This window comes from Lactuca virosa, chromosome 3 (genome assembly GCF_052849685.1).
Source record: "Lactuca virosa cultivar CGN04683 chromosome 3, Lactuca_virosa_CGN04683_v6, whole genome shotgun sequence".
NCBI lineage: Eukaryota > Viridiplantae > Streptophyta > Magnoliopsida > Asterales > Asteraceae > Lactuca > Lactuca virosa.
In genome coordinates this window covers 224,672,506-224,699,074 of record NC_136428.1, presented here as the reverse complement: position 1 = coordinate 224,699,074, position 26,569 = coordinate 224,672,506, and the positions used below count along the sequence as shown (strand labels likewise).

At 36.7% G+C, this 26,569-nt stretch overlaps 1 long non-coding RNA gene across 1 annotated transcript; it reads right to left on the bottom strand.

Moving 5' to 3' along the window:
- Positions 1-21,019: 21,019 nt before the first annotated feature.
- On the bottom strand, positions 21,020-22,427 carry LOC145162849 (uncharacterized). Its single transcript, XR_013739381.1, has 4 exons — positions 22,293-22,427; positions 22,160-22,219; positions 21,706-21,880; positions 21,020-21,241 (listed from the first exon to the last, which is right to left on the bottom strand). It is a non-coding gene; the product is annotated as an uncharacterized LOC145162849 (long non-coding RNA).
- Positions 22,428-26,569: the final 4,142 nt, after the last annotated feature.

Genomic DNA, 26,569 nt, shown 5'->3' with positions numbered 1-26,569 from the left:
AGGGCAAAAGAGTCAAGTGGGAAAAGTGGCTAAGGAGCAATGATGTGAGGAGTAAGAATAAAAAGGGAGAGAGGATCTTTCATTTAGGTGGTTATGATATTTTGCATTCTATTTTGATTGGCTCTTAGCTTAGTGCTAACGAGAGAGGGAATCTTCCCTGGTGTTGTTATCTTTTTCTGTTTTACAATCAATACATCAATATTAAAGTTTTCTTCCTCTACAAATCCATTGTTCTTTTACATTCATTACTGTTACGTTGAATTCTTCAATTGTTAACCCCCATCATCATCCATATTAGAACATGTGATGCCCGGTCCAACACTCTCGAGTATTTCGAACCTTAAACCACTTTCCATAAGTCTAACCAAAGTGTAGGATTTTGCACTTCCTACATCGAAAAACTACTAGTTCAAGTGTGTGCTTCAATGTGAATATCATGTAATTTATATTAAAAATGGGGTTTGGTTTGTTAAGTTAAAACATTTAACCTTTATTTAGGCAAGAGAAATATTTTAAAACATTTTAAAATCATTTATAAACCGATTTCTCATATTTGCCAACTTTTATTTGCTACTCGTTTCTTAACACTTTAACAAATTGTTGTCTTTTTCAAAAATAAAAAATAATAAGTTTTCTAGACATACAAACACATAGACAAAGCATAAAATAAAATAAACACACCCACATGCAAAAATAATGATAATAATTTCCTCAATCCTATGCGTTTTTTCTAGTGATCCAACACCTGGAAAGACTTAGTCTTTCTATGGACAAAACAATCACAATGAATGATGTGCGACTCCCACTTACTTCATGACCACCATTGATGCCTGGGTGGATATCTGTCAATAATCCAATCTCAGAGGTTCTCGTTTTGCTGTCTTCGATCTTCAACAATTACATCTTATTTGATAATACAATTTCTAATCTATTTTATAATTTACAAAAGAAATTTACATTACATAGGAGATTTGAAATGGCATGTAGGTTGCACTGTTGCACAAAAGTAAATAGGGAAAATCGCATAAAAGAGACTAAGTTTACACAAATTTTTGATTTTTCACACTGTGTTTTTTTTCTCAATTGAGTCACTAAGTTTACAATTTTGTTGCAAATTTAACCAATCAACCAATTTGTTTCAAGTGTTTCATTTTCTCACTTGCTGACTTAGCAAAAAGCTAATGTGGCTTCCACATATGATCATAATTGGCAAAAACAAGGTTAAATTGAACCCTTACGTAGATGTGTACTCACTTTTCCTTATTTCTTTTTTTTCTTCCCACAGAGCATCATGATTTTGTGCAATGGATTTCCAAGGTCTCTCAGTTGGTTCATCATCCCAGAGCGGTGTAATCAAGGAAATGAAGGTTTCCTTTAAGAGATGTTACTATAAACAACCTTCCTTGCCAAAATTGAAAGTTTATGTATATGTAGTGTCTTTTATGAACTTTGCCCAATTAAAAATTACATAACTTAAAGACAACCCAAAACATAAAAAAAAAAAAACATAGGTCCATTTAAGGAAATGTGTTAATGGATCCATATAATAGTTAAACCAACTCTTTTAAGTTTTATATAACATATCGCTTTTTTCAACTCTAAGCAACCGTTTTGGAAAGAGGTTGCATTAGGATGTCAGAAAGCGTTGTCTTAGCCTAATCCGATCATCAAATCATGCAAACTTTTTCCTGGAAAAGGTTGCATTAAGTTGTTGAAAAATGTTGCATTAGGTGGAAGAATTTCTAATAATTTTAAATATTACTTTGATTAGGATTGTTTAATACACAACAAACAAAGAAACCATTGTTTGTATGTTATAATTTAATCAAAATAATTTTAATGACATAACCATATAAACACATTATATAATTATATTGTATGATGTTTATGCCATAAAATCATCTAACGAAACTATTAGTGAATCAAAGTAATGGGGGAAAACAATAAAAAATTTCAAACCATTGAAAGAAATCATATTTTTTATTATTTAAAAAAACATGAACTCGATGCTTATATTTTCATACATACAATTTCTTATTTGTATGTGCAAAAACTTGTACCATCAACTTCATCCAAAAAAATAATGTATACATTGTTCTAATATTCAACAAACTTTTTCTCTGATACCACTATTTGTTCTTTGTGAGAATTTTTATAATATGAAACAACAAATGGAAACGGAAGCATAATAATAATCAAATAGCCAAAAACAAACCATATAAGGTACAACATATTTATCTCTTGAAGCCTAGCTAAAAACAGATAGAACCCAAATAAGAGCTCATTTTTCAGAATCACACATCACAGCAGCGATCAAACAATATTATATTTCCTTTGACACTAAGTCACCATTAAAACCATTGTGGTTTATTCAATGTACCGTCAAACGGAGAAAGGAGAATATTTTTTAGAATAAGGAAAATATTTGCTTGTTCTCTCAAGAGTTTTAATTCCTTATATAGTGCACAAGCCCTAGAGAGTAACTTTCCCTCCAAGTTTGCTTAATTATGGTATTAACTACAATATGTCACTAACTTATTGTGTTAGTGGACATATTTCTAATAGTTAAATAGGCGGTGTGGTAGGGATAAAGCCTTAAGGTCGAATGGGTTCTCTTTCACTTTTGTAAATAGAGTTTCAAATAGTTTAAAATGCGATATTTTGGCATTTCTTCGTGAATTTTGTATGACTAGTTACATCCTAATAAACTATAACTTGTATTTTATTCCTTTAATTTCCAAGATTGGTGATCCTTAGTTCGTTAAAGATTTTAGAATGATAAGTCTCATTGGGTTGCAATATAGAATTATTCAAAGTTATTGGCCAATAGACTTGCAAAGGTGGTAGATACGGTGGTTGGTTATAACCAGTCTATCTTTGTGAGAGGTTGGAAAATTGTTGATGGCTAGTTGATTGCGAACGAAGTTTTAGAGTGGTAGAAGAAGTGTAACAAACAACTTATAGAGTTATGGTGTTTAAGGTTGATGATGTGATATGGATAGTATAATCAAAGAAACCTTTTTTTTAATTCAAATCTAGTCAAACCGCATTGACTATCAAGACCGGACAATGCACCTGATCATGAATATTATTGCTTAGGTAAGTAAGGTGTTGAACGCAATGAGAATCGAAGTATACCAAATAAAACAAATATGGAAATTAAAATAAAATAAACCAAATAGAGTAAAGTAAAAAACTTTTAATTAAACTACTTTTGATTAATGGTACTTTGATTAGATTCCGAATCACCATATGATTATCTTTTATTCATGCGCAGTGCAATGGATTTTTGATAGAAATTCACTTATTCCTAAGTTGATTAGATCGGATGATCAAGTCACTAATCCTATGATTCTTAGTTGTCTACCAGCAAGGATAGCTCCCCTAGACTCAGTCTATTAATTCGTATTATGCAAGACTCTATTGGTATGATCAGTCCCATTGGTCTTGGCGACTTCTCAAATTGTCCAAGTTATCAGATCAATCATGAACATTAACTGAATTATATTATGTTTAACCTAGGGATACAGTGGACCTCTAGTCCTACTGCTTACCTTATTAATGGAGTTTTGGGCCACTAATGTTAGCAAAATAGCATGATATAAGATATATAATCCAAACCTAATCTTAGATCATGCACTCAGTTACATAAACATAACAAAAACAACATTAACACACATGGGTCTTTAATTGAGCAAACATAATAGATTAAACTTCTAGAAAAAAATCCTTTCAGTGAATTAAAACATAATCATATCGGATCATTTTTATCTAAACAAAAGTACTTGGGACTTGGCGCATAAACAAACTAAATAAAACTAAAACAAAGCAAACAAATACTCAAAGGAACTCTTTTGTCTGGTCTTCAATCTTTAAAGGAGTAGAAACTAGGGTTTTTTTAGCATCCTTCTTCTTCCTTCTGGTGAAACCCCTAGAAATCTGAATAATTTCGCCTTCTTTCTGGTCTCTCTTGTCTCCGGACAAAATTGTGCTTAATTTATAGAGTTTTGTAACCAACTTATTACGCGGTGTGATCTACGTATTTCAAAAAATATCTTCGAAATCTTCTATTTATTTGGATTTATCTTCATTTAAATTATCAGCAACCTTGCTTAATCTTCAAGCTATGATTTAAGGTCCAAATTATGCCTTTTTAGCCTTCATTTCATCTCATGGTCTTTTTTATCTGTAAAATACAATTTTATAACAATTAAGTACCAATTATCCTATTTTTTTCTTAAAAACATGTAGAAAAGTACTAAATATGTCCCTTAAAATATGTATAATTTAGGACATATCAGGTGACTTAAGGAAAGTATACTTTTCAGAGTGTTTGTTTCTCTTTTGGAGCAAATCCTCAGTTTTATAGGATTTGGTTCGAAATGGAGTTGATAGATCATGGCGTGCTTGCAATCATCGAAGTCCTTATTGCTCGTCAAGGAGCCTTCCATTAGAGTTTAATTTGGAGAGGGGGCTATGTCAAGTGGATTCTCTTTATCCTTTATTGCTCATCTTGGTAACGGAAGCCTTGAATATGGTTATTAAAGATGTGGAGGGGTTATCTATTTCTCAACTATTTTATGTTGATAATGCCTACGTTCTTGGGCCTTGGTCTCATGGGAATATTGACATCTTGATTCAGGTTCTTCATTGTTTCCAGTAAACATTTGGATTGAAAATGAATAATCTAGAGATCAAAGTTTTATGGTCTAGGAGTTTCTAGGGCCGAGATCCAGCACTTGAATTTGCGGTTTGACTGGTTGTAAGGAAAGAGTCGTTGCCTTTTGTGTACCTTGGGATCCTAGTTTCCTTGAATATGTATATAATGAAAGATTGGAATTTGATCATATACATATTTCATGAAAAACTTTCTAAAAGTAAAGTTAAAATGTTTTCAGTTGAAGGGCGATCCACTTTAATTATATTGGTGTTGAGATATCTCAACATTTATTTTATGCCACTTTCTAAAATGTTGATCATGATGTGTAATATCTTTGATACTTTGAGATCACGGTTCTTTTAGGGATGCAAAATCCACAAAAGAAATATTGATTGGGTGATATGGGATGTATTTTCTCTGCGAGAGAAAAATGTGACCTTGGTATTGGAATTTAGTTTCATTTAGTGGTGCCTTATTACTAAAATAGCATTTGAGGTTTCTTAATTATATGTATGCATTGTCAGTAAATTTGTTTAAATCCATTCATGTGTGTTCAGGAAGCTTAGGGAAGATGGAAGAGGTGTAAAATAGAATGGAGTTTGGGTAAAAATTGTCGCCTCTATAAACTACCTACACGAGAAAGTCATTGTTTTGCATACGATGTTGAGAAAAAAGTTGGGTGACAGATTAGTGACTAATTTTTGGAAGGATGTTTGAATTGGAAATGAGTCGTTAATGATATCACTTCCAAGACTCTTCTGCCTTGAACTGGAAAAAACTGTGGTATAATTGACATAATCGATAACGAGAACTGGAGTTGGAATTAGAGTCGAGATCCAAGGGGTGAGGCTGAGAATGAAAAACTATTAGTCTTAATATGCTTCTTAGTTCAGCTCCATACGTCATCATATTGATGATGTCACTTTGGTTAATGGTAGTCACCTACAATGTGGAACATATATATCCCATAGAAAACTAATATTTTTATGTGGAGGATCTTGTTGAACCGTATTCCAATGATAAACAATTTGGTGATTATAGAAATTGACCTTCCCTCTATTTTATACCTGGTTTGTGGCAACCATTCGCAAGGGGTTGATCATACTTTTTTAAAGTGTGATGTGGTAGTTTAGTTATTGAAGCCTACTCTCTGTTGTTGTGACATCGTTCCTCGTGTATTTGATAGTGTTAGGCATTGTTTGTTGTTTATAAAAAAACCTCTTCAGACATCTTATTGATGTGCGGCGCAGCACACACGCAACACTTTTCATCTCGCAGTTGTTTGTTTTTTAGAAGTCTTCGGAGTAAAAAACTTATGCACGTGTTATGTTTGGGGCAGCATGTAACGACCCAATTTTCAAAAGAAATTTTTCATTTTTAAATAGTCCAAAACATTTCCAATAAACCACAAATCTCAAGAACAATTGTTTTCAAATTCATAACATCAACAATTTTATTTCAAATATCAGAGTGTCCCATCAAATCAAATGCAGGAGAGTGCATGCCTCGCCATCAAGCCTTGCCCTTGCCTTTAGGCTCAGAAGTACCTGAAACAAATCAACAAACTGTAAGCTAATGCTTAGTGAGTTCCCCAGAGCATACCCCACACAATCCACATAATCACATAATCCATATTAGCTATAAAAGCTACATAAACCACATAAGTTATGCATACAGCATATAAGGATGTCGTGGGCTCCCCCCAGGGTCTTACTCTAGGATGTCTTAGGCTCCCCACATGGTCTTACACCTAAGTTCCATGGGCTCCCCCATGGTCTTTAATAGGAAAGCCATGGGCTCTCCACATGGTCTTACATCCAAGTGTCATGGGCTCTCCCATGGTCTTTAATAGGAAAGTCATGGGCTCTCCACATGGTCTTACATCCAAATTCTATGGGCTCTCCCATGGTCTTCCATACGATCATAACACATATACAACTAGCATACCTCTTTGCACATAACCAGCTAACATGCCACATAACACTACTTCAACTAATGTACCACATAGCATAAAATGGGCCGACCGTGGTGCCTTCGACCCATTGGTATGGTGAGGAGACTCACCTCTCAAGAATGTTGAACTGATAAGACAATATCAGATAAGTTCCAATGCGCAGCTCCAACTTAAATGCCTATAATCATCATGTGATTAACTTGTCAAAATCTTGAAATACCATAAATACCCTCAAAGTCAAACTTGGCCAACCCTGGTCAAAGTCTAAGTCAACAGTCTATGTTGACCCAAACTCGTCGAGTGCATCTAGCAACTCGTCGAGTTCCTTCAGAGTCCAGAAAACCGGGACAAACCCTAGGCAACTCGCCGAGTTGCCTCATCAACTCGACGAGTTCACTCGATATCCAGAAGACGGGGAAACCCGATCTAACTCGTCGAGTTGCCATGGCAACTCGTCGAGTCCCCCCCCCTGTTTGCTTATTCTGATGATACGTCGATTGCAGGGACTCTAGGGCTTAGATCTGAAACCTACAGGTGTCTAGAAGGATAAATTTTCCAAATTTATCCTCTAGAACCACTCTGAATGCTCTAAAGCCCTTAATAAAGGTTGGAAAGCTCAAAAGCTTAGTCATGTTGTTCAAGACTCTAGGGATCTGGAATCCCTCCTTTCCAGAAGAGGTTCTAATCCTCAAAACGTTCCAAAGATGGAGGCTTTATGGACATCCATATCCAATGCATGTCTTGAAGTCAAAATGGCCAAAAAGGGAAAATATACTCTAAAATCCATGCATGGCATCCATACTTGACCAAAAGCTAGATCTAGCCCACTATGGGACCATTTTGCCCTGGAGATTCATAAAGTTGCAAACTTTATGAACGCCATGCATGCAATCAACAAGAATGATGAGAAATGAAGAGTAAACTCAAGATCTAGTCATATTCTAAGATAAAAATCGAATCTTGAATTCTTACAATAGTCCACAAGATGGTCAAGCTCAAGAGTAAAGGCTTTGTTTGCTGGATCTCCTCCTTCTTCTCACTATCTTCTTCTTCTTAAGCTCTAAAAGTCACTCTAGCTCACAATATGAGAGGAAATGGGGATTAGGGTTTAGCACTGACGTTCTTAGGGTTTGGAGGCTGATGAAAGGTCAGCCTCAAGGTTTTAAGGAGATTATATAGGGTGCAAACCCTAGAATTTAGGGTTTTCCTTTACAACGCCTACTCGTTGAGTTGGGCCTTCCAACTCGTCGAGTAGGTCCTAAATCCCTAGTCCCACAATGATCTCTACTCGACGAGTTGGAGGTCCCCAACTCGTCGAGTTCCAGCCTAAAACCCTAAAATTCTAAAAAGGAATAGATACCTGAAATGAGCGTTACACATCACTTGTATTGCCTTTTCCAACCTCTTCTTCTTTTTTTCTTGCTAAATCTTCATCATATGTTGCTGAAATCTTGTTGAATTCTTTTTCACCTTCTTTTTTTCGTTTTTTTTTCTTTATTCTTCTTGAATTATTTTTTTCGTTTTTTATATTGAATAATGATAATTTCTTGCTGAAATATCATTATTTTTGTTGAAATATCATTATTTTTTTGCTGAAATGCCATACATTATTAAATTTTCGGTATTAAAAAACTATTTTCGGTATATAAAATTATTTTATTTTATTTTTTTAATATTTGCAGCAGGATGCAGATGTTAAAAAACAAACATGCTTCTTATTACAGTCTGCAGCCGTTTGGTCCACCCCTTTTGTTGCAGAGGTAGTCCGCAGACTTCATGAATTTTTGCTTCAAAAAAACTAACACCTTAGTGATGTGGCCATGTGGGGTGACAACTTATCTAGCAGCAACAACATGTGCATGTGGAGGAGCTGTTTGCCGAGAAGGGTTGGGTCTAAGGAGTTCCACAGTTGGTTGTCGAGCATGACTGGTAGCCCACTGAAAATTATTGTTGGGCCTTTTGTTCTAGGTTTACTAAGAATGGGCTGGTGGTGGGATGAAAACCCACATGTAGTGGGGTGGTGGTTGTCGGATGTTTTTGCTACCGGATTGTTGTTTTCTGCTTTCGATGTTGGTCAATGGATGCGATGTAAAGGAGAGTCGGTGGTGATGGTCAGATGGATGATCACATTGATCTGATGGAGTAGGAGCTCGATCAAATTGCAACATTTGTTCCTCCGAAAGCAAAATAGACTAGGTTTCATTAAATGACGGGAAAGGCACACAATTTCATATTATGATTGCCAGTTGGCACACTGTCATATTGTCACACCCCCAAACCAAGGATGGCGGAAACGTCCGGGGGTGGAGGACTTCATGTATAGTATCACAACCACGAGTATAATAGTGCTCAAAGTAAATACAACCATCATGGATATAATGAAAAAGCTACACCATAGTATGTGTTTACATGTTTCAAATCAATTACACTATGATGACAAAATGAAATGTTTGACGATTTGACGTCCCATCCTCAAAAGCGGTTGATTTCCTGTTTCACTGAATTCCTGAGAATACAAGTAGTTTGAAAAAGTGTCAACAATTAAGTTGGTGAGTCTCTAAGGGTTTTATTTGAGAAAGAAGCCGTTTTCCTTGTAAAAAGCGATAGAGTATGATTCCAGAAAATTCAATATTTTCTTTATTAAACGCGAAATGAACTCTCCTATGTTATGCAATAATGTACCCTAGAAAGACCTGTAGATTCCTTCTATAATCACCCAATGTATATAAGTTATATAAAATTTAAGTTAAATAAACTGTCGAATATAATGGGTCTGCCCTAGATCCACAACCAAACAAGGAACAGGAAGTAAGGCGGGCCCACCAATTCTAGGTCGATTGCGACTAAATTCATATATAACTCTAACATGCACACTTAGCAAAATATAGCTGAAGTCTAACAATCCTAGATGAAACGTAGTTTTAATATCGTGAAAGCCTTTTAGTAATAAATCTGGTACTTTGTCATGTATACTTCAAGAAAAATCCCTTATTTTCCTTATAAAAGTTATGTTGCCTTAAATCCCAAGACCGAGAATATGAGCGTGTGTTTTTGTACTTATGATGTTTATAATCGTAATGTGTTTCCAAAGAAAATCCAATATTTTCCTTATAAAAAGTTATGTAGCCTTAAATCCCAAGGCCGAGAATGTGAGTGTGTGTGTTATACTATTAATGTTCAAGTCGTTTTAAATAGATAAAACCCCTTTTCAAGGTAGAATTTTCCCTGTAAACTTGAAAGATTGTTAACTCCCTATGTGAGTCATTATAACCATACTATGACGAGAAATAACCTGAAACAACGTTTTTCAGACGTCAGGATCTTATGACTCTTGTCACCCGCAGACCTGCCGGTCCGGCTGTAGCTAGCAGCGAGGTGTGGGGTGTCAATCCCAATATAGATCTATACACAATTATCACGCTCTCCCTACAAGAGACTCTGGTTATAACTTACAGGATTTTCGAACCCGTACCCTAAGAGTACGATAGAGAATGTCTCACAACTTACGTTAACTAGTTTACATATAGTTTTGAGTATAAAACCTCTTCCGTGGTGGAAGTGAAATCACCTTCTATGAAATAAATTAGTGATATGAAATCCATAAACTATTACTATTATAGTTTATCATATAGTATATGAAAAACCCATTTGTTTTGAGAATAAAACCTTTTCCATGTAGTATGCTTTTATCGGAAATTTCATAAACCATACTTATTATAGTTTATTATATGTGTTCGTAATGAATGGAAAAGTCCTTAACATGAATGACTAATTTCTGTTTATGATGATAAACTAACAAGAATGCATCCAAAAATTTAGAAACTTATTGTTATGCACTTTGCTCAACATACTACAAAGTGTTGTTAATATGGTAAGCTATGTAACTAGTTTTTACTCTTTCTGCACTGTTTTGAAATCATCATAGAAAAATCATACGAAGCCAAAAACTAATTTCGTAAACTCTGAGAGTTTAGAAAATATGTCTAGTTTATTCATAATTTTTATTATGATTTTTATAATTCTCTAATTTTTATTTGATGCGTTTAACTCCCTTTTTAGGGTTTTTACATTGTTAACACATAGATTTTTCAAGACACTTGAATTCTTGACATACAAATGCACATTTTTATACATAGAATAACTTTTAGCATACAAGTACTAATTAAGTTTGACCGGTTTGACTTGTTAACCTTGACTTGTTGACTTTGACTTGAATTTGACGGTTGTCACATTATCCCCCCGTTAGAAGGAATTTCGTCCCGAAATTTGCATTTGAGTGGGGCTTCAAGGGTTGGGGAATAGGTGTGGGTACCTTTGTTTCATTTGGTCTTCGCGTTCCCAGGTGAACTCGGGTCCATGTTTCACGATCCAACAAACCTTCACAACAGGGATGCGTCTTTGATTTCGTCGGGAGGTATCACAAGAGTCTCGTCAGACATACATTTCTTTAAATTTGACACGTGGATGGTTGGATGTACATTATTAGGTTCTTGGGGCAGTCGGAGTTTGTATGCTACTGGGCCAATCCTAGCAAGGATTTTGAATGGCCCGATGTACCTTGGGTTTAGTTTCCCATGTTTACCGAAACATATCATTCTTCTCAATGGTGAGGCCTTTAGTAGAACTCGGTCACCAACCCGCAATTCCGAGGGTTTGCGTCGCTTATCTGTGTAGTTCCTTCGTCGGTTTCGAGATGCTTTCAGCCTTTCTCGAATTTATACTAAGTCATAAGTAATAACTTCTCCTCGGAGCGCTGCATAGGGCCTGCTTTAGTGTTTTCTCCTTTGATTAGATCGGTAGGGAGCATATGGGTTCGGTTTACCAGACTAGACTTATTCGGACGGTAGAACGTTCATTCGCACTCCTGGGTAGCCTTGTCCCGAAGTTTATGGTAGGACTCGTACCTGGTCCATCTATCATTAACTTGCGTATATAGGTCGTATTAGGATTGGTAAGACAGTTGGATGGGTGACTCTGCCCCAAGTCCACAACCAGAAAAGGAATAGGAAATAGGGCGGAAACACACATCCAATGTCCATAGAATCTTAATTATATATTATCCTCGCGTATACACTTAGTAGTGATAGACTAACCGTATTCGTCCCAAGCTTCTGTGCTTGATCTTGTCCTGTTATACTTGTGATATTCTTGAAGGGTTTTCTGGAAATACTTGTGGAAAGGTTTCGGAAGGTATAATACTCCTCTGGTGAGTGTTTTGGGGTTTCGCAGCGAGAGATGACCCGGAGGTCCGTGTCGGATTTACGCTTATGAGAGACGAAGGTTCTTGATATTCAGTGGGGTAGGGGAAGGGTCTTTTCGTAGCCGTTTAATCGGGGAAGTGAGGACTATACCAATCGACATCGAATGACGACAACAGATCTTTTTAGTAATACATGTGTTAGGTTGTATTCGTACGAATTATTCGTTAGGGAGATAGAGTATCATGTGATTCTTGTTAGTGTGCTCCGTTTTGATCGATGTTATTGTTATTGCAAATGATTCATACCACAACAGCCAGCACTGGTAGTAAGTGTATTCTGAATACTAGTAGTGATTCCTTATATCATGATCCCCGACCGATCATTCTATGATCGATCGGTATATGCAAGTCGTATGTAAATTGATATTAATGAACTCGTTGAGTGGGTGGCTCTACCCTAATCCCACTACTAGACATGGGGTAGGGGGCAGGACAGAATTATTCGCTCTAAGTCTGTAGTATTTTGATTATGATTAACCCTGATGTATATACTAATTTATCCCAGCTTACTGGTAATGATCCTAAGATCATATATAAGTGTCTTTGATTTGATTGAACGAGAGAGTATTTTAACTACTTTTTGATATACGGTAATTTTAGCAAACATACCAAATTCATTACAAACATATGGTACTTAAACGTTTTTCTTGTTGGAATCATTACAAAAGTCCTGATAAGGTTCCTTGTTGCTCTTGCTAGTTTGTTTGCCACACTCCTCTTGTTCCCCCGTCATTCCTCTCAGTTGGATAGTCTCTCTTGAAGTGTCCCATTTTACCGCATAGGTGGCATATTGGACTTACACTGGTACAGGTGATTGAAGCGATGTGCTGGGTCTGGTTCCTGCAGAAACGGGCAGTATGTCCGTCCTTGTTGCAGTTTTTACAGTGCGGCACCCGGCAAATCCCATTGTGATGGTAGCTACACTTGATACACTTCGGAAGTGTTCCCATATATTGTCTGACCGGTGCTTGAGTGACAGACGTTGTGGCTAGTGTCGAGGCATGAGTCGGGACTGATGTTGTAATTACAGGGGCAGCCACGGATTGTTGTCTCTTAGCATGTTTTTGAGATAGACTGCGCTTCTTTTTGTTCCAAAACTTTCGCTTCTTGCTCTTGGGCTTGTGGTCTGAGGCGTCTTCGTGGGTAGACACCCGCTGGTGTTCTTGATTGTTACTGTGGTTAAAATTGCCAACACCGCCTTCACCTCTGTGGGCGTTGTTAGCATTGAGTTGCGACATGACGGCTGTCACGGCTGCCGTGACCGCAGCTTGAAAGGTAGCAGAGTCTATCTGTAGGATTGTTGCATTGCTTGTTGGCTGGTTACCTCCTTGTGAAGACATAACTCTGTTGCATGGGGAGAAACGATTTTGTGAGTGGGGATGATTCTAGTTATACCCTTATCATTTATATACACATATATAAATTTCGCACTTTACTGAACTATTCTTGATGTTTCTGCTAACGTTCCGGAGACGGAGTTATGGTAGTGGGTAGAAGTAGGTTTCGTACGGGCGTTAAGTTTTACCCATCTTAGGATTATGTTTGTCCAAACACACTTAGCTGAGGAGTTTTGATGGGATATGGTGCATTAGTGCTGGTATGATCACACCCTTATAGGTCTACGAAAAAGGCACCTTTCAATTATGAGGCTTAAAAAGGTGAGATGATAATGAGTCTTGAATAAGAACTTATACGTCAGGAGTTATCTCACTAAGTTTATCTTAGTTCTGAGTGTGTCGTATTCCAATGTTTATGGTGTTCTTTGAAAACAATTCATAATGAGAGTCTATACATAATAAACTTATGAATTCTTAGTAGTATTGCTCCCAATGAAATAATACGCATGCCCATTTCATTTGTATGATTCTAGTATATTTAGTTTTAGAGAAAGGTTTTGAGCCTGATGCAGGTCTACACCACATCATTGCAATGGAGAAGTTTAGACCGCAAATAATCTTTCGACTAGTGTAATTACTAACTCGCAAGGTCGGGCCTACACATGGACGGGAGTAGTACCAACGCATACACATAGACCTAATCTACAAGGTCTTGTGAGTAAAATGAACTCTGCTCACGATAATACGTCCCCAGTGGTGCTTGAAACGAAACTGATGCGTCTTGTAGTTCTGCCAACCTATGCTCGGCTGCGACCACTCTCTCTTCGAGAGTCGAGTGCCTATCCTGACGCTTTCTTGCCTTCGCCCGAGTGGCGACAAGGTCCTTAATGAGTTGATCTCTGAAATAGTAGTCTCTTTCTAAGCCTCGAGTTTGTGAGATGGTAGCGTCTGTAGCAGCGCGCAGTTCCCTAACTCGATGTTCATGATCTGTTGGGTCATCACTGGGAGGGCTCTGTTAACCAGTCCCCCATGGTTGAGGTCATCGCAACCTCTTTGGTCTCCAATGGCGATTGCTGTTGCTGATGGCGACTCCACCCCTCGATCAATGCTGTCCAACGGGCACAACTTCGACGTAGTCGAAACGGTTCGCGAGTGCCCTGGCTATGTAAGGAGAGTTGTCGACCTCTGGCTCCATTTCCGACTCTTTTCCTAATCACCCACTAACTCTCCGGGTTTGGAAAGTAGGGGTCTCTTGGTAAGTAAAATCTTGCCATGATGTCCGTGCGAGAATAGGGGTGAGACGAGAGGCATATAATAATCATATTCCTAGAAATACTCATAGGGGTTTGATCCTCTTTAGTTACTTCTATAATGACACGGTGCATACCAGTTACATATAACGAAAAATATAATAGACCTTCGAATAAGTGATCATATTCCAAAACCTCAATTAAACAAGGGACAGGAAGTATAGCAATGATCACAGATTCTAAGTCTATGATATCCTAGTTATATATAACTTCAGCGTATCCACTTAGTGATTGTAGACCTACTAGCAAGAATCTGTTTAGTTTTCACATAAGTTATAGTTCCACAAAATACTCCTATAGTATTTTAAATGTTATGTTTGGTTGTTAACGATTTTCTGGTATGGGTATTGGTAAGTTGACAGACTTGTTGTCCACTATGACTATCCCCCGGCACATACTAGTCACTTCTCGGACGAATATAGTTGATCAGGCTATATTCCTCCCAGACTTGATTGCATATCCCAGGGCATATTCACATTGTACAACTCCTCTATTTTTAACTTTTGTATTGTCCTAGATATGATACTATACTAGTATGCATGCACTCATACTTTTAACAAGAAACTATTTATTTCTAAAAGTATAGTTATTTGAAAATGTTTAAATCAGAGACTTAAGTCCCAATGCATTTATAGTTTGAATATCTTATGTGGTTCGATATACTTAGTTCACTATAAACAATGCTCTGATACCAATCTGTCACACCCCCATACCAAGGATGGCGGAAACGTCCGGGGGTGGAGGACTTCATGTATAGTATCACAACAACGAGTATAATAGTGCTCAAAGTAAATACAACCATCATGGATACAATCGAAAAAGCTACACCATAGTATGTGTTTACATGTTTCAAATCAATTACACTATGATGACAAAATGAAATGTTTGACGATTTGACGTCCCATCCTCAAAAGCGGTTGATTTCCTGTTTCACTGAATTCCTGAGAATACAAGTAGTTTGAAAAAGTGTCAACAATTAAGTTGGTGAGTCTATAAGAGTTTTATTTGAGAAAGAAGCCGTTTTCCTTGTAAAAAGCGATAGAGTATGATTCCAGAAAATTCAATATTTTCTTTATTAAACGCGAAATGAACTCTCCTATGTTATGCAATAATGTACCCTAGAAAGACCTGTAGATTCCTTCTATAATCACCCAATGTATATAAGTTATATAAAATTTAAGTTAAATAAACTGTCGAATATAATGGGTCTGCCCTAGATCCACAACCAAACAAGGAACAGGAAGTAAGGCGGGCCCACCAATTCTAGGTCGATTGCGACTAAATTCATATATAACTCTAACATGCACACTTAGCAAAATATAGCTGAAGTCTAACAATCCTAGATGAAACGTAGTTTTAATATCGTGAAAGCCATTTAGTAATAAATCTGGTACTTTGTCATGTATACTTCAAGAAAAATCCCTTATTTTCCTTATAAAAGTTATGTTGCCTTAAATCCCAAGACCGAGAATATGAGTGTGTGTTTTTGTACTTATGATGTTTATAATCGTAATGCGTTTCCAAAGAAAATCCAATATTTTCCTTATAAAAAGTTATGTAGCCTTAAATCCCAAGGCCGAGAATGTGAGTGTGTGTGTTATACTATTAATGTTCAAGTCGTTTTAAATAGATAAAACCCCTTTTCAAGGTAGAATTTTCCCTGTAAACTTGAAAGATTGTTAACTCCCTATGTGAGTCATTATAACCATACTATGACGAGAAATAACCTGCAACAACGTTTTTCAGACGTCAGGATCTTATGACTCTTGTCACCCGCAGACCTGCCGGTCCGGCTGTAGCTAGCAGCGAGGTGTGGGGTGTCAATCCCAATATAGATCTATACACAATTATCACGCTCTCCCTACAAGAGACTCTGGTTATAACTTACAGGATTTTCGAACCCGTACCCTAAGAGTACGATAGAGAATGTCTCACAACTTACGTTAACTAGTTTACATATAGTTTTGAGTATAAAACCTCTTCCGTGGTGGAAGTGAAATCACCTTCTATGAAATAAATTAGTGATATGAAATCCATAAACTATTACTATTATAGTTTATCATATAGTATATGAAAAACCCATTTGTTTTGAGAATAAAACCTTTTCCATGTAGTATGCTTTTATCGGAAATTTCATAAACCATACTTATTATAGTTTATTATATGTGTTCGTAATGAATGGAAAAGTCCTTAACATGAATGACTAATTTCTGTTTATGATGATAAACTAACAAGAATGCATCCAAAAATTTAGAAACTTATTGTTATGCACTTTGCTCAACATACTACAAAGTGTTGTTAATATGGTAAGCTATGTAACTAGTTTTTACTCTTTCTGCACTGTTTTGAAATCATCATAGAAAAATCATACGAAGCCAAAAACTAATTTCGTAAACTCTGAGAGTTTAGAAAATATGTCTAGTTTATTCATAATTTTTATTATGATTTTTATAATTCTCTAACTTATGTGAAAGTGTTCATAATCACAGACTGGTCCGAATTCGTTTCTTAAAATGATAGGCAGTTTTGTAAAAATCACCATAAATCGTAGAAAAATCATATGGAGATGTGCAAGTAGTAATTTTAAAGGTACAAACCTGAACTACTTTCATACTAAACAGTTTTCAAAAATATTAAGTTTAAGTTGGGTAAAACAGTTAGTGAACAGGTCACAACTTTTCTGTTGTAAGCTGTCAAGTTAAGTTTTGAATATGTTTTGGTGTTTTAACTTGTATTCCCCCCTGAAAACTGAAGAAAACTAGAAAATGTAGGGGTATGAACTCACCTTGAGTGATTTCTTGAAGAGTGGAAGGTTGAAGATAAGGTGTATCAAGTCAAGAGCACTTGATGAACACGTGAAGGCTTGGATGATCCTAAGAACGATTTTTGGTATTAAGATATGAGTCGATGATCCAAGAGTGTTATGAAATTATGGAATAACACTTGAGTTTAGATGGAATACTTACCAAAAAGTGCAGTAGCAACTCAAGAACACTTGCACAAGGTGGTGGGAAGTAGAGAGAAAGAAGCTTTCTTGAGTTGGTATGAGAAGTGTGTGTATGTTTGAAATGAGCAAGTAAATCAAGAAATCCTCCAGGGATTTCTTTATATAGAAGGTTGCTGGAGCAACTTGTGAGTTTGAAGTGATGTGTGCCTTGGTTTGTGTGATGTGCATAAGGTGGCAAATGAGAGGATGACACATGGAGGGCAAGTGGGCACACTTGACCCACTTGATAATCTAAGCTATTTTATTTAATAAATCCTTGAAAAATAATTAAAATAAGAGTTCTGCGGGTTAAAAATGATAAAAATATGAATTTGGTAAAAAAATTCCGTCAAAAACGGCTTACGAAGCGAAAGTAGTCGAAAACCGGGCAATATGGACCGAACCTGCGAGCCTCGGCTCTAAGAGAGTGAGAACCGAGAGAATGGAAAGAAGGAACCGAGAGGAGGAGAAGGGACCGAAGGTGCGAGGGGGAGGGACCGAAGGGTCTCGGTTCGGTCTGCTGAGCTTCGGTCCGAGATGTGCATGTTCGCTTCTTGAAAGTTCGGTCCTGAGGAGGCTCTCATGCGAAATAGGCCGAACCCGAAGGTGACTTCGGTCCTTTAAGAAGCTTCGGCTCTAAGAGGGTAGTTCGGTTCTAAGAGGTTCCCTCTAAGAGGGTTCGGTTCCTGAGAAGGGTTTCGGTCTTATATGGCTATTTTTCGAGAAATCTTTCCGTTTTGCGTGATTTTTGACCAAGTTAAGGGTCGGGATGACCCGGATGACTATAAAAAGTTTGAGAGAGATTTTGAGAGAGATTTCACATACTTGGAGAGATTTGGGAGAGATTTCACATACTTGGAGAGATTTCACAAACTTTGAGAGATTTCACATACTTGGAGAGATTTCACAAACTTGGAGAGATTTGGGAGAGATTTCACATACTTGGAGAGATTTGGGAGAGATTTGATCTTAGCCATTATTATTGCATAATCTCGTAATGCAATGTTCGTGAACCCCGTTATGCTTCGTTTATGATTGTTTTAAGTCCCCGCAAGGGTCCTTAGTCGTGTTTTGATGCATTTAACTCCCTTTTTAGGGTTTTTACATTGTTAACACATAGATTTTTCAAGACACTTGAATTCTTGACATACAAATGCACATTTTTATACATAGAATAACTTTTAGCATACAAGTACTAATTAAGTTTGACCGGCTTGACTTGTTGACTTTGACTTGAATTTGACGGTTGTCACACATATTGGGAAGAGAGGTTGTTTATCGAATAGATAATAATGTTCTTGTTGGGAACTTTGGCTTGAGGTGCAATATTTTCAAGGAGATCGATGAGTGACTTGATCTTGGTGCAATATGCAGTTACCGTGAGGTCAACCATGGATATGTTGCGAAGTTCGATGTCCAATTGGGGTGGTGGTTGTAGGATGTTTTTGCTTCCGGATTGTTGCTTTCTGCTTTCAATGTTGGTCAATGGATGTGATGTAAAGGAGAGTCGGTGGTGATGCTCTGATGGATGATCACATTGATCTGATTGAGTAGGAGCTCGATTAAATTGCAACATTTGTTCCTCCGAAAGCAAAATAGACCAGGTTTCATTAAATGACGGGAAAGGCACACGATGGCATATTATGCTTGCCAGTTGGCACACTGTCATATCGGGAAGAGAGGTTGTTTATGGCATATATAACAAGGTTCTTGTCGGGAACTTTGGCATGCGGTTTAATATTTTCAAGGAGATTGATGAGTGACTTGATCTTGGTGCAATATGCAGTTACCGTGAGGTCACCCATGGATACGTTGAGAATTTTGATGTCCAATTGAATGGATCTTGTGTCTTTATTATCTCAAAAGATTCTCTCAATATTAAGCCATACTTGACGAGCATTGGTGTCTTTCTTAAGGATCATGTTTAAAATATTTTGAGAAAGAGTGTAGTAGATCCAACCTTTAACAACATCAACTTTCTTCCATGAGGCTTCGGTCGACTTTGTGTTCGGTTCATTATACGTGTCATCAATGTTGGGGGAATATAAGGGTGATGGTGAAAACCGGATTCCTTATGGATTGTGTGAGTTCACTTTGGAAACTGATATTTCCACCCTATGCTTGGGTTACAGGAAATCAAGTCTAGGATAATCCAAAAGGACATTTGTGTATCTAGGCACAGAAACACAAGTCAAATCGCTAGAGAGTTCTGTTTTTGTTTAGAAGAAGAAGAGTTGAGAAAAGGGTTTTGTCTACGGCTCAAAAAAAGAGCCATATATATATATATATATATATATATATATATATATATATATATATATATATATATATATATATATATATATATATATATATATATATATATATATATATGCATGACAAATTAGGGTTTAATCTTCTTAATTAGTTAGGAAAATCTCGAAATTAATGGCATAATCAATAGTTTCTAAAACTGTCGAAAATTTTCAGTTTTACCATAATCACTCACAAGAATTTGGTTTTCCATAAATAAACTAATTTAAATTTCCGAAGACCTTTTGAGGTGCTGTTCCAAACCCCGCGGGGGCTCTGCCCCTTAGACCCCGCTAGGGGCGCTGCCACGTCTTACAAAATTATTAATTATATACAAATTTTCCGTCTTATGTCACGTCTTACAAACAACGTGTATCGTCATAGCTCGAAAAATTTTGAGGTTTAACATTGCCGCCAAGTCACGCCTTACGTTATTTAGAACTTTGATAAAAAGTAATATTTATAAAAACGAAAACTATAAAAACGAATTATGTAACAAACCAAAGCGTAACTTAAAATTATAGTAAGGGACTAAATTTATAACTTACAAAATACCAAAAATTTAACTTTAAACTTATAAGGATAAAAACTATTAGATAAAAATTAATTTAGGTTAAAGAATGTAAAAGCAAATTAAACCTAAGGGCTGCAAATGAAAAAACAAATGAAAGTGAAAATAGAAAAAAAATGAGCAAAAGAAACTTCTCTCAACTCTCTCACTGGACGCACAAAATTAGTTTTGGGTAAAAAATGTAAAACCAAATAAAGCTTAGGGGAGAAAAATAAAAAAACAAAAAAAAAATTTGCTTACACATTCCTTTGTTTCAAATCAAACGGCTAAATTTCATTTAAAATGAATAGTGAATCGCCTCATACCTATTTTGGTAATATATATATATATATATATATATATATATATATATATATATATATATATATATATATATATATATATATATTTTAGGTTACAACCTGTGGAAAGTACGGATAAAATATTTTAAATTTGTATTTTTGTTAAATTAATAAGATTAAAGTATTTTTAAACTTTTGTATTGATTGTCTAAAAGTAATGTAAACAAAATATAAATTTGAATAAAATGTAAACAAAAATACAAATAATAATAAACATGACATCGATATACAATTTACAATTAACTGAAATGTAATAAAAATAATTACATACATCACAATAAATGTGTTGTTTTACTAAAAATACAAACGCCATAAAAAATTTCACCTGTGAATTCCTACTTTCATCCCTCATTCTTCACTGCTTTTACCTTTTAGTTTTTAAAAAATTAGAAAAAAAAAAACTAAAAACCATAAAAAAAAAATGATAAAAACGCCATGACCCTATATTGAGTATTCATCTTTGTTTTTCTGTTGCCCCCATATATGCATGCTTCTTCGTGATTACTATCTTCATACCTGCCAACTCCAAGCTATATGAATTTTATTAATTTAAAAATACATTTAATCTAGAAATGTGCTTATACATAATAAATAAGTTGATATAAAAAAATAGACAACGAAATTAAATATATGTATATATAAAAACTAAGATAAAATATTGAACAATCACAATAGATATTTAAATAGACAAATGACTATTTTTTATGCAATGTTAGAATTTATATAATACTTTTAGGAGGTTACATCTTACAAAGCACAATCACGTCTAAATCTTATAATTAGTTGCTAACACCCAAGGATCACCACAAAAGAAGTTATGTCATCCAATGATAACAGCAACCTAGAATCACAGGTTGCAAATATATTAAGTGAAAAAAGAATTTAAAATTTCTGCAATTTGTAAAGCAAGGTAAAAGTGGAAAGATTTAAGTTTAGAATGTAGATTGTATATAGAAATGTGTTTAAGAGAAAAAAAAGTTAGGAGAATTTGAACCTTTGGGTGAATGCTTTGACCACTTCCAGCTAATGAGGTGCCACTGACTTTAAAGACCACTCTTTTCCATTTGGTGTTTGCCGTGGCTTTTTATGTTGTCCATAACAGGAATGTTGTTGGGGGCAAGCCTTTAAACATGTGGATGTTTTTTCAAGAAACCAGTAAGATAAACCAACTACACAAGGTATAAAAGGGGCAAAAAAGTAGTTAGCAATATGCAGTTCAAAGAAGAGTTTGCTGCTTTTGCAATAAATTTTTATGCTGTCAAAAACATCAAAAGGAGAAAACAAAATTAACCGGAGATTAGAGAAACTACCCTGACTTCATCAATTCCAAATTGAAATAGGCCAATATCATGACCTTTTAGCAAAAAAAAAAGTTGTAGGATATTGAATCGATAAGCATGCTAATCCAATCAGAAACCGAAAAAAAAAAAAAAAAAAAAACTACTTACTTCCAATTCAAACTCCGCAATTGAGGTTGTATCACAAATTTGTATTAATAGAGATTCCACCTGTACACATTTTATAAAACATAAATGGTGCCTTCTTATGAAGAAACTAACGACAACTAAAAAAAATGAATACCCTAATTTTGAGAAGACGGCAATTTGAGGAACGGGGACCATTTTTGGGTGTAGGGCTTACAGAGAGAGAACTGTGAAATCGGACGGGAATCCGTAGTTTACCAAGCACATTTGCACTTGGATCTCGGCATCCCATTTGGTTACCAAGCACATTTGCATGGTTATTCACATCTTGTTTGTGATCCTCGGCATCCCAGTCACAAATAGAAGAGCATAATCTGAGATTAAAACATGCCATTGAATAGTTTCAATGTATCTCAAAAGAATTAGGAATTTCACTTCGTTTGTTTCGTCTAATGGTGGAATTGGTGAATCGTCATTCACCTACCTTTATGAAATTTGCACTTGGATCTCGGCATCCCATTTCTAAGTTGTGAATCTTCATAGTTGGATCCTAACCTTGATATTATATATTTGGGTTATTCTATTAAGGTATCCTGAAATCTAACTAAAACTTTCTTTCTTTTCAGATGTCTACTCCTGGAAACACTTCTGCTTCGTCCTCCTCCAACCAAAACTTCTCTTTGCTCAATATATGCTCCAAAGTCGTTATGGATGGCTCAAACTATAACGATTGGATGCGCAACATCAAGATGGCTCTTCGTTTCAAGAACAAAGAATATGTTCTTGAAAAGGAGCTCAAAGAGCTTGATGAGAATGAAGCTACTCCTGAAGATCTTGCTGCCTACAAGAAACATTACGATGATGCTACCAAAGTGGCATGCATCATGGTGGCAACTATGTCCCCAGAACTGCAGAGGTACTATGAGGACTACTGGCCTTTCGAGATGAACAAGGACCTTATGGAAAAGTACCATAAGCAAGCTCGTCAAGAAAAGTTCGAAGTAGTCAAGTCACTCATGGCTTGCAAGATGAAAGATGGGGAGTCGGTTGTGTCACATGTGCAAAGAATGCAACGCTACATAGAGCGTTTGGTCAAGCTCAATATTCACTTTGATGAGGAATTGGCCATTGACATGGTCTTGAACTCACTTCCTGAATGTTATGGTCAGTTTATTCTAACTTACCATTTGAACAATACTGAGCAGACCTTGGCCCAATTGCACAACTTGTTGCAGACAGCTGAGGCAGGGATGAAGGGTAAAAGTATACCCTCCACACCTACGAGTGCCCCTGTTTTGGCTATTGGACAGGGAAAGGGGAAAAAGAGGAAAGGTCCTCCCAAACAAAGATGGAAGATCAAGGCTCAAGCTGGGTCATCTAGTAATGGCCCAAAGGCTAAGCCCAATGGTTCCACTCCCCATGTTTCTGATCCAAAAGAGGCAGTTTGCTTTTACTGCAACCAAAAGGGGCATTGGAAGAGATCTTGCCCACAATATCTGCAAGATATCAAGGATGGCAAAGTGAAGCCATCTTCGGCAGGTATTTACACTATTTCTGCTAATAACTCATTATCTTCTCGTTCATGGGTCCTTGATACAGGATGTGGTTTTCATATCTGTTCTGATTTGCAGGGTCTAAAGGAAAGTGAGGAGATAGAGCGAGGAAGGATAAACCTGATCATGGGAAACAGAAAGTCTTCACCAATAACCAAGATCGGAGTTTATCAGCTTCTGCTTAGTAATGATGTTAGATTAGATTTAATAAATTGTTGCTATTCGTCTGAGATGACGAGAAACATTATTTCATTTCATGCATTGTTCAGACAAGGTTTTACATATTCTTTTAATGATTTGAATGGTTCAATTTCTGTTTATAAGAATGGTGTTTTTATGTTTGAAGCTTTGCCTTGTAATGGTGTGTATGAAACAGTGACTTGTGTTGATAGCCTAGGAAATAGTGTACTTAATATTGACTTGTCTAATAGTGTAGACAAGGCATGCTTGTGGCATTGTCGTCTTGGACACATTAACAAGAAACGCATAGCCCAACTCCAAAAGGATGGAGTGTTGGAATCATTTGATCTAAAATCAGATGATATGTGTGAATCTTGTCTTTTGGGAAAGATGACAAAATCACCATTCACAGGGTCTTGTGAAAGAGGTGAAGGTCTGTTGGATCTCATACACACAGATGTGTGTGGGCCCTTCAGATCAACTACAAGAGATGCTAATCGATTCTATGTGACTTTCACTGACGATTATAGCAGATATGGATATATCTACTTGATCAAGCATAAGTCAGAAACTTTTGAAAAGTTCAAAGAGTTTAAGCATGAAGTCGAAAATCAATTGGGCAGAAAGATAAAGATACTTAGATCCGATAGAGGCGGGGAGTATCTTAGTATCGAGTTTAACGACTATCTGAAAGAATGTGGGATAGTCTCACAATTTACTCCTCCTAGGACACCACAGTTAAATGGTGTAGCTGAGAGGCGTAATCGAACCTTGTTAGACATGGTTCGTTCTATGATGAGTCGTGCTTCGCTTCCCATTCACTTATGGGGGTATGCCTTAGAGACAGCCGCCCACATCCTCAATCTTGTCCCTACAAAGAAGGTTGCCAAGACACCTCACGAAATGTGGACAGGGAAAGTTCCCTCGTTAGCACATATTAAAGTTTGGGGTTGTGAAGCTTTCGTAAGACAAAAGACTCACGACAAGCTAGCAGCTAGAAGTGAGAAATGTGTTTTCATTGGTTACCCAAAGCAGTCTTTTGGATATTTGTTCTACAGGCCTAGTGAGAACGTGGTCTTTGTAGCACGAAGAGGAGTCTTTCTTGAAAGAGAGCTCATATTCAAAGAGGACAGTGGGAGCACTATTGACCTTGAAGAAATTCAAGAGTCAGCCAATGAAGGAACCTTAGATGACACTAGCACTCAACCAGAGGAAACAGTTCCTGTTGAACCAATCGATAACTCATTACCTCTTAGAAGATCCACTAGGGTGAGTGTGCCACCTGAGTTGTATGGTTTTCATATTACTTCAGATGGTGACACATTCATAAGTGACAGAACACTGGTAAACTTAGATGAACCAGTCACTTATAAGGAAGCAATGGCAGGCCCAGAGGCTTCCAAGTGGAAAGAGGCAATGGACAGCGAGATTAAGTCCATGTATGACAACCAAGTTTGGAATTTGGTTGATAGTGCACCAGGTCGTAAGACAGTTGGGTGCAAATGGATCTTCAAGAAGAAGACAGACATGGATGGAAATGTGCACACATTCAAGGCTCGACTGGTTGCAAAAGGTTTCACTCAAACCCCAGGGGTTGACTATGATGAGACCTTCTCGCCAGTGGCTAAGATTAAATCTATTAGGATATTGCTCGCCATAGCTGCCTTTCATGATTATGAAATCTGGCAGATGGATGTCAAAACTGCTTTCCTTAATGGGAAGTTGGCTGAAGATGTTTACATGAGTCAGCCAGAGGGTTTTGTTGATGCAAAGTTCCCCAATAGAGTGTGCAAGCTTGAGAAATCCATTTATGGATTGAAACAAGCATCTCGCAGTTGGAATCTTTGCTTCCATGAGAAAGTCAAAGAGTTTGGTTTCTCTAGAAGTGAAGATGAGTTCTGTGTGTATATCAAGGCTAGTGGGAGTATAGTAACTTTTCTGGTGTTATATGTCGATGACATATTACTCATTGGTAACGACGTTCCAACCTTGAGAGATGTTAAGTCTTGGCTTGGAAAGTGTTTTGCCATGAAAGACCTTGGAGAAGCTGCCTATATTCTTGGGATTAGAATATTGAGAGATAGAAAGAAGAGACTAATTGGACTTAGTCAGAGCACATACTTGGATAAGGTACTAAAGAGGTTTAGTATGGAAAATTCCAAGAAGGGAGAGCTACCTATCCAGAGCAACACCAAATTGAGTAAGACTCAATGCCCGAGTACAGATGTTGAAATAGATGACATGAGTCGTGTACCTTATGCTTCCGCTGTCGGATCGATCATGTGCGCTATGACATGTACTCGCCCTGATGTGGCATTTGCTTTGAGCATGGTCAGTCGCTATCAGGGAAACCCAGGTAGAGCTCATTGGATAGCAGTTAAGAATATACTCAAGTATTTGCGAAGGACAAAGGACTGGGTCCTTGTGCTTGGTGGCAGTGATACTTTGAGAGTAGATGGTTACAGTGATGCCAGCTTTCAGACGGATAGAGATAACTTCCGTTCTCAGTCGGGTTGGGTGTTTTTACTGAATGGAGGAGCAGTTACTTGGAAGAGTTCCAAGCAAAATACGGTGGCTGATTCTACTTGTGAATCAGAGTACATAGCAGCAAGTGAAGCGTCGAAAGAAGCAGCTTGGTTGAGGAACTTCATCGGGGATCTCAGAGTTGTTCCAACCATCCAGGAGCCTATGGAACTGTTCT